The sequence below is a fragment of the Triticum aestivum genome, chromosome 3D (assembly GCF_018294505.1).
Source record: "Triticum aestivum cultivar Chinese Spring chromosome 3D, IWGSC CS RefSeq v2.1, whole genome shotgun sequence".
In the NCBI taxonomy this organism is placed as follows: domain Eukaryota; kingdom Viridiplantae; phylum Streptophyta; class Magnoliopsida; order Poales; family Poaceae; genus Triticum; species Triticum aestivum.
The window spans coordinates 613,745,030-613,753,556 of NC_057802.1; positions in this window are offsets into that span (position 1 = coordinate 613,745,030).

Sequence of the window (8,527 nt, forward strand, 5' to 3'; positions counted from 1 at the left end):
CCAAAGGCCCTCTGACTCACGGCGCCGGGGGCCAGCATCAACCAAAGCCTTGGTGCGACGATCCTGAATGGAGCAAGAGTCGGTATCAAGAATGACACGACAACCAGAATCAGTGAGTTGGGTAGCAGAAAAAAGATTCATGGTAAGGCGAGGAACATGAGAAACACTAGGAACAGAAAAGGATGGAGTGGAAAGAAGGCCACGACTAGCAACAGGAAGAGGTGTGCCATCGGCGGTAAGAACATTAATAGGTGAATCAAGAGGTCGGAGGGAAGACAACACAGAAGAATCAGAAGACATATGAAAGGAAGCTCCAGAATCCAGAACCCATGAGGATGTACCTGACTGTGTAGTGGCCTGCGGTGGTGTAGAAGGGGATGCGGTCATAGCAGCAGCTGAACCAGTCGACGAGGAGCCAGTGGAGGCAAGTAGACGCTTGAGGCGTACAATGTCCTGGTCAGTGAGTGACTGAGTCGAGGAAGACGCAGGAGGGCCACTGGAAGAGGAGCGTCTCTGGTCTCGCTTCTTCTGGCGACAATCAGACTCTGGGTGACCTGACCGGGAGCAGTAACCACAGAAAGTGTCACGGCGCGACGTACTCTTCTCAGCATAAAGAGGACGGCTCACCCCCCTGAAGGAGTGGGCAGGAGAGGTGGAGCAGTGAGGCGAGCAGATGACACAGGAGCCCGGGTGGCCAACACTGAAGGAACCACAAGTAACCCAGTAGAGCGAAGACGAGTCTCCTCAGCACGAAGCTCAGCAAGTACCTCTGAGATAGGAACACGACCACGAGCAAGCAAGTAAGCCCGTCGGGGCTCAAACTCGGAGCGGAGACGAGATAAGAACTCATGAACCCTCTGAAACTCCAAGTCAGACCGCGTAATCTAACAGCAACGACAAGTGCCACACACAACAATCCTCAGTGAGTCAAGCTGACGCCAGATGACAGAGCACTGTGAATAGAACTCATCAACAGACGAGTCACCCTGCTGAAGAGCATGCTCCTGACGCACCACAGAGAGGTATAGGGCATCGCCAGAGGGCTGATAGCGCTGACAAAGATAGGACCACATCGCTGCAACAGTGCCGAGACCCATGAACTCCGAGGCAAACTGAGGAAGAACACTCGCAGTGAGAACACCAGCAGCTCGAGCATCATCATTGCACCACTGAGTGTAAGCAGACAGATCATCTCGGTAGACAGAGAGAGCATCAGAATATGCGGATACCTGCTGATCATAAGCATCAACTGCAGCATCATCAAGAGCCTTGGCTGCATCCCGATCAGCCTGCGAGGCATCAGCAGCAAGCACCGGCGGTACCTGCGGCACAGGAGCCACCAGAGCAACAGGGCAGGGCGGACAAGGTACCTCGCCAGAGAGAACGCCCCACAGCAGAAGGCCGCGCATATGAATACGCATGAAACCCACAAACTCAGCATAGTTGGTGCCATCGAAGATGACCGAGCACCGAGGAACGGCGACATAACCCGAAGAAGACATGAAGAAGTCTTCCTGCTGCTACTCTTTTTTTTTGGACCCGAACTGGATTCGGAACAAGAGGCCCGGACTGAGTCCGGAGCGAGAAGGCCCGAACTGAGGCCGGAGCGAGAGGGCCCGAACTGAGTCCGGAGCGAGAGGGCTCCGCTCACGGGCGACGAGAGGAGCGCGCGGGGAAGAGGAGCCTCTCGTTGACTCCAGGAGACGGGCTGGCCGGACGAAGCCGAGGCGCGCGTGAACACGAGGCGAGCAGGACCAGCGCCCCGAGCAGCCAGCGGCCGAACGAGTGCTTGCTCACGCCCGGCGCGTAGGGAAGCCGCCGCTTCCGCAGCGGGAGCAGCAGCAGAGCAGGCCGAATGGAACGGCAGCCGAGCGGAGGGAGCTCGAACCGGGCAGCGGAGCAGGCCGAAGGGACCGGAGCCGCAACGAGAAGGACCGGGGCGTCCGGATCCGCGGCGAGGAGAGTCGGGACGGACGGATCGGACGGGGAAGTGGGCGGATCGGGGGAGGAGCTAGCACGGAGTTGCAGCGTGCGGGAGAGAGGGGAACCTAACATCTGATACCATGTTGGATAAACAGCAACTGATCTTTACTGAGGGCCAAAGGCCAATACATATACATGTGTGGTAAAGTGCAGAAAACCCCTTATACAATGGGGATATACCGAAAAGAGACTATACATATCTAACATGAACAACTACAAGAGCAGGACAAGGGAAATTCCATTTTGATTCAAGGGACTGAAGTGGTTGGCAGTTTTGGTGCTCTAACTTGCACGTACAAGAGGGCATATTTTTCTGGAAGGCATTGGGACCCCGGTATTCTGCAGTTTACCTTGGAAACTTGGGTATCATCTATTGGCAACGTCTTGCATACACGCATGCTCAAGTTATCTATAGTTTATTGTTGGCTGGACCGTATCCAACTTGCTTATACAGGACACATTATACTGATACTACCATTGACTCTATTCTGTTTTCCAAAGTTGATTCCCTACAAAATGCAGCAGGCTGGGAACTACATGATGCGTCCACTAGAAAATACTGCTGGAGCCTTGTTTGAATTCAACTTCTCTCCTGCAGGGCAACTTGATTACGATCTACATGTCGCTGCAGCACTTGAATTTTCTCGAGATCGTTCAGATGGCCACTTGCACCTTTGGTTCCTTATATTTCTTCACTCCAACAGAACTGAGATATATTATACTGGGATCCAATGCTCACCTTTGCTTTGGTGGTTTCCGTCTAATCCAAAAGCACTTGAGAGGAGTCCTCGTATCATAAAATATATACATGTGCAGATTTTCAGCGGAGGGCTCAATTTTGAGATGAATCATCAACCTCAAGGCACCACAGGAACTGCAGTCATGCTCTTGTACCATGCTACTAACCAGCTGCTTGTTTCTTTGTGGCCATGGCTGCAATCAAAGGAAATGCTTCAGCACTACATCAACTATGTGCATGAGTCTTCAATGATTCCATGTGGGATAACACCTAGACAGAGGTCTAGCCATGGGATGGACGGATTACACATTAGGAAGCACACATATGGGAAGGGTTGCCATTTCTTTCATCTGGCAGTGAATAGCAGTAAGGTGCACCCTACTCAGGTTATACACTTCCTCGTTGCTAGTGGTCATCTCTTCTTTATCATTTGCCCTGTCGATCCTGCCAAGGGAGAGACCACAGCTTGCACTCGCCTACTTGTATCAAGGAAGGGACCCCCAGTTGGTTCAGATTTATCTTCTGGGTGTGCAAGATGTCGCACTCTTCAGATGCAACTCCATTTGATGATGAATTAATGGTGTGTTCCACCGAGCTGCTTGGGTGCATACACATGCTACTACTATATGACCCAGGAGGACTAGCTCGTCGCCGAGATGGGATTGGAGGCGTTCATGATTCAAGCTTCATCATCATCGGCTTGGGGGCAAGCCGAATTTCAAGGGCGGGAGAGTGTAACACTCCCTCTATGGGCTGTTACCGTATGGTTTGTAAAATGGACCTGGGCCTTGAGATGGGCCAATGGGTACCAGTGTGTGTGTCATACGAGGTGTATATGTACCAGGCTTGTAACCCCCAAGGGACGCATGTTGCAGATGAATGAACTCTGAAGATTTTCTCACCTCCCGTTCTCTTGTTCCTCAGCCCCTTCTCTGATTCCTCACCCTAATTCTCCTCAAATTATCCCAAACTACCAAGGTACTCAGGTGATTTGTCCGATCTCGATCCATTCCACGATCGGGTCGTGACAGTGACGTTCCTCAGCGGCGGTCGCGGCCGTGCCATCCCGTCCTTCCCGGTCGACTGCGGTGCGCAACAGCAGCACCCACACACGCAACACCAAGGGTTTTCACAATGACCTGTAGGGCGTGTGCACACATAGGATGTGTAACTAAAAGATTGTTTTCGTTAAGGCCATCATAGCAGGTGGCCTAGCAATTTGTTTAGTTTTTTGGGGGGCGGGAGGGAGGGGGCTGAAGAAGATTTGATGGAGTTTATTGACTAATGCTATGATTGCTAGCGTAGTTGTTGGAGATTGAATTAGCGACAAAATGGTAGATTTTCCTGTGTGCTAAGCATGAACAAGGCTGGGCTCTGAGGGCATAGATGACTCAAGTAGTTGGTTGGCCTCAGTGGGTGGGACGACTCAAGCAGAGGATTCTTCTGGAATTCATTCCTGAGCTGCCCACATGCCTCATTAGGGCATTCCAACGGCGACCCTCCAATCGTTCGTATCCGTTTGGACCGCGCTGTCCGGACCACGAAAGCAATTCAACGCGGACCTGTATCAGTCAGCGGGATGGTTCGGATGCGTTTTCTCTCGTAAATTAGAGACAAACGCGGGGGGCTTTGCGGATGTTCGGACAACAACCACGTAGGACTCCGACACCCCCGGCCCACCCAATCCTCCCTACCGGTCCCATTTCCTTCCACTATGCCCCTTCTCCCCTTACTTTGCATCTGCACCCTCCACCTCTGCAGCCGCCGCCGTCGTACGTCTCCGGTCGCCACAGAGGCATTGACAGACGTCCGCAACCAGCACCGACGCGCCCGCTCGCCTTTACGACGGTGCTATCCTCCCTGGAGCCGTTTGTACCTAGGTACACTCCGCCCCCCTGTTGACGCCCTCCATGGCGGACACCATGCTCGGCAAGTGTTCGGTCAAATGCCATTGAGCTTATTTTCGAACGTTGTGTCACGAAGGATGGCAAGCTACTCAACCATGCAAGATGAGTTGTTGTGCGATGCGTGGTTAGCCGTATTCGCGGATTCGTAGGAAGAAGAAGAGGGGGGGCCTTCTGGCAGCAAGTGCATGAATGGTTTCACGCACGAAAGCACATTGCGTCGTACGACATGTACATCATTCAAGAACGCAATATGAGGTCATTATCGTATTGCCGGTACACTATCCAGGCCAGCCTCACCAAGTATTGTAACGTGGTTCAGCAATTAGAGGCAAGGTGGCCATTGCATGCGGCAGAGGACGAGGTCGTAAGTTTTTCTTCCTCTTGCTCAACTTATTGATTGATTCGTTCCTCAATGTTGGTCTACACGTTATGTAGCCCGCACGCGCTGTAGTGATGTACCACTGGACAGAGGGACGGCTATTTACGTACACACACTGTTGGATGGAACTGAAGGGGGAGTATGAGTGGGAGAACATGATCCGTTGATGAAAAACTTGTTGGACATCCGGTTAATCTAGTCGAATTTGAGACATTGTGTTTCTGTACTTGCATGCTATGTATGGATGATTTGTGCTATTTTCTGTGTGAACTTTGATGAGTATCGACCAGTTTGCATGAACTTCGTCCGGTTAGTTCAAATGCGGGTTGAAATGTATGCAGGCAGTGTTAGATAACTGGCTCCCGCATCCGTGTCCGCGTGCTCAGAAGGTTCTACCGGGTTATAGCCTTATAGGGATCAGGTTCACGTGATGACCACTTCCACATGCATGTTAGTTCTTGAGCGTGCGCCTTTTGATCATTAATCCCAGCTGAGGAAAATGGAACAGTTCATGCATGTTAGGTGACGATAGCTGAAATGATAATGCAGTTTTTAGAGAATGGAGCGTAGCTCAGTTGATAAGGCGCGGAAGTTCGCAGTCGGACCGTTAGGGTTCGATTCTCGGCTCGAACACTTGGTGCTCACGGAGTTTTCTTCTATAAAAAAAATGCCAAGAGGCTAGTCTAGCCCGGGTTGGTCTCGTTTTTGATAATGCAGTTTTTAACACCCATCCTTGTCAGATAGATGGGCCATTCGGTGTAAAGGCGTTGCTGGATTACCTAGAAGAGTGTACTCGAAGGGCACCCTGCAGTCATCCATTAGTGCTTCCAGAGTATACGTTCTAGAGCTTTCTATTTATTTATGCCTAAGTTAATCAACTATATACTCTTTAGAAATAGTTATCAAGATCTTTCTAACTTGTTACTCTAGAGCCCACAAATTATTTGAAGATAATAAACTATATGTGAACAATAAATGCCACAAATTAATTTAGAGAGTAATGTGATTTCATATAAAAATAAATTAGAAGAAATAGCCTTTTCGGAATAATATCACAAACAAACACCATCACAAAAATGTTGTTTCAACTTAATGCCTATGTATTTTTAATCGAAAGATTAGATTGTATATGCAAACAATATATCTTAATACTTTGCGTCACTACTTGTTCTATTGTTTGCTAAAAAAATATGACAACCAATGTCTTTCAAAAAAATAAAGAAGTTTAGTATAAACAATATATAATGTTTTACATTAATTTGGCTAAACTATTAACGAGATAACGCATGCTCATGACAACATTAATGACCTGCTAATATACGGGGGTTCAAGATATATTGGCAGAAAGAGGTGACGAATCCACCAGGGAAGCTTCGATAGGCTCGAGCTTAGCCTACAAATTCATGGAAAAAAATTAGTAGCAGTCTTCAACACATTTGTTAAGCTCAGCCCAAAACAACTAGTCCAGCAGGCAGCCCATCTAAGCAAAATCGGTGACTAAGCATCCTGGGTTCCCCCGCGCGCACGAGAAAATAACCACCATCGACTAGCACGCGCACAAGTAGGGGTCACCAAACATACCCACCAGACGCCACCACCAACCTTCACGCCAGATGCCGGCTCTTCAACGGACGCCGTATGCCAGCCTCCGGGCTGGACGCCGCCTCCCCTCCGGGCGTCGTCATCAACCGAGGCACCGATCCATCATCGAGGGAGCAGGGCTGCCGAGGAGCTCGTCGCCCAGGGTCCTTAGAAACTCACTGGATTCGCCGTTGCCCGTCCTCTGCAGCTCGCCGTATGTGCCGTCGTCCAGGGTCCTCTGCAGCTTGCCGGATCCGCCGTCGCCCGTCCAAGAGGAGGCACTGTCTTTGACTCTGTCTAATTTGTTAGTTCACTGGTTAGTGCAGTAGATAGTTTAGTCACTTATGGTTACTAGCTATTTTATTTCTAGACTTCTAGTCAATAGCTAGTTTTACTTCTAATTATAATTAATCTATGAACTAATTTCTATCATTGTTTAATCTTTTTTTGTAGACATGAAAAGAAAGAAGACTTTTCAAAGTTGGTTTGCATGTAGTTCGAATACACTTCCTATTGTTCCTCAATCCATTATTGCCCCAATCAATGTTATCGTTCAACCCGCCCTCATTGAGAACACCAATATCATTGTCTTTGTCTTTTTTTGGTCGCTTCTCTTGTACTTGATGTATTGTTGTGCGGATTTTGTGAAACTTTGTTGTATGTCAATCATGCTGCTAGTATTAGTGTTCAGATATGTCATGTCAATATGAGCACATTTTTGGCACATATTGTCTCTTTAAATTGGTAAAAATATTTTCTTATTTCAAAATTTGATATTTTTCGTAGAACCTGAAAAAATTCTAGTAAATACTACATGTTTCCGGTAGTAATCTGGGAAAATTTCACTTTATTTGCACAAAAGGATTACGAGATAACCAATATTTTATTGCAAAGAGTGTTCGGTTTTCTCGGCGTGAACTTTGAACCCAACCTGCATTTTCTTTCTAGATTTTCCACTGGCAGAAGGAGTTGAGTATGCGCTCTGTTGGCAGCGGCATATTGGTTTGGTGGTGAGTCAAATATAGAGATTTGAGGATTTTAGGATTTGAACCTAAATTTCCACCCCACAATCATCTGTATCATGGTTCCTCTGTATCTTATAGTTAGATTTAGAGTTTCCAGGATTTAGACCACATGATCAAATTTATTAACTTTATTAGAGTCGGATTTAGGGATTTGGTTTGTAAGTCCAAATTTATTATTGATTCAACAATTGTAAATCGGGACAGTGATGTGACTTGCATGCTTTGATAATAGAGATAAAAATAAGGGTTTTTTATTTCTGTGCCCCTGGATCCTTAGTTCTACTCATTCATCCCCACGATCTTAACTTTTGCTCACTTTTCCCCACTCCCTTGGCTGAAACCCTCAGAACTGGTCACAACGGACGTTGCCCTCGGGCCAGTGCTTTGACCGTTAACTCTGATGAGTGGGGCCGCGTAGGGCCGAGTCCACATTTTGACCGTTACGTGCTAACCAGTGGGGCCGCGAAACTGACACTCACTGTAGGTTCCCCTCACTGTAACCTGAATCAGATCGAGTCACTTCCGCGCCGCCCCCTCCGCCGCTGTCGTGCCGTCTCCGCCGCATCTACCCTCTCTCCCCATCTAGGATTAGGAAGCGATGTCGGGGGAGCACCCCGTCCGGCCCATCGATCGTGGAGATGATTGGGTCGAATCAGAGGCGGATAATTCATGGATTCCACCTGGGTAAGCATTGTTTTGCTCTCAAATTGATTAGGAGATCCGTAAATTAGACTGTATTTGACCACCATTAGCGTGAATCAGTGCAATTTATCTAAAAAAAATTGGCCTAACTGTGCCCTTTATCTTATTTTAATCGAATAGGGTTGATCCTGCAATTGCTTTTCGGCTAGCAGTTAGAATGGAAACTAGCGAGCTGCGTGGAACTAAACCGTGTCTGATTTCTGGGTTTTTC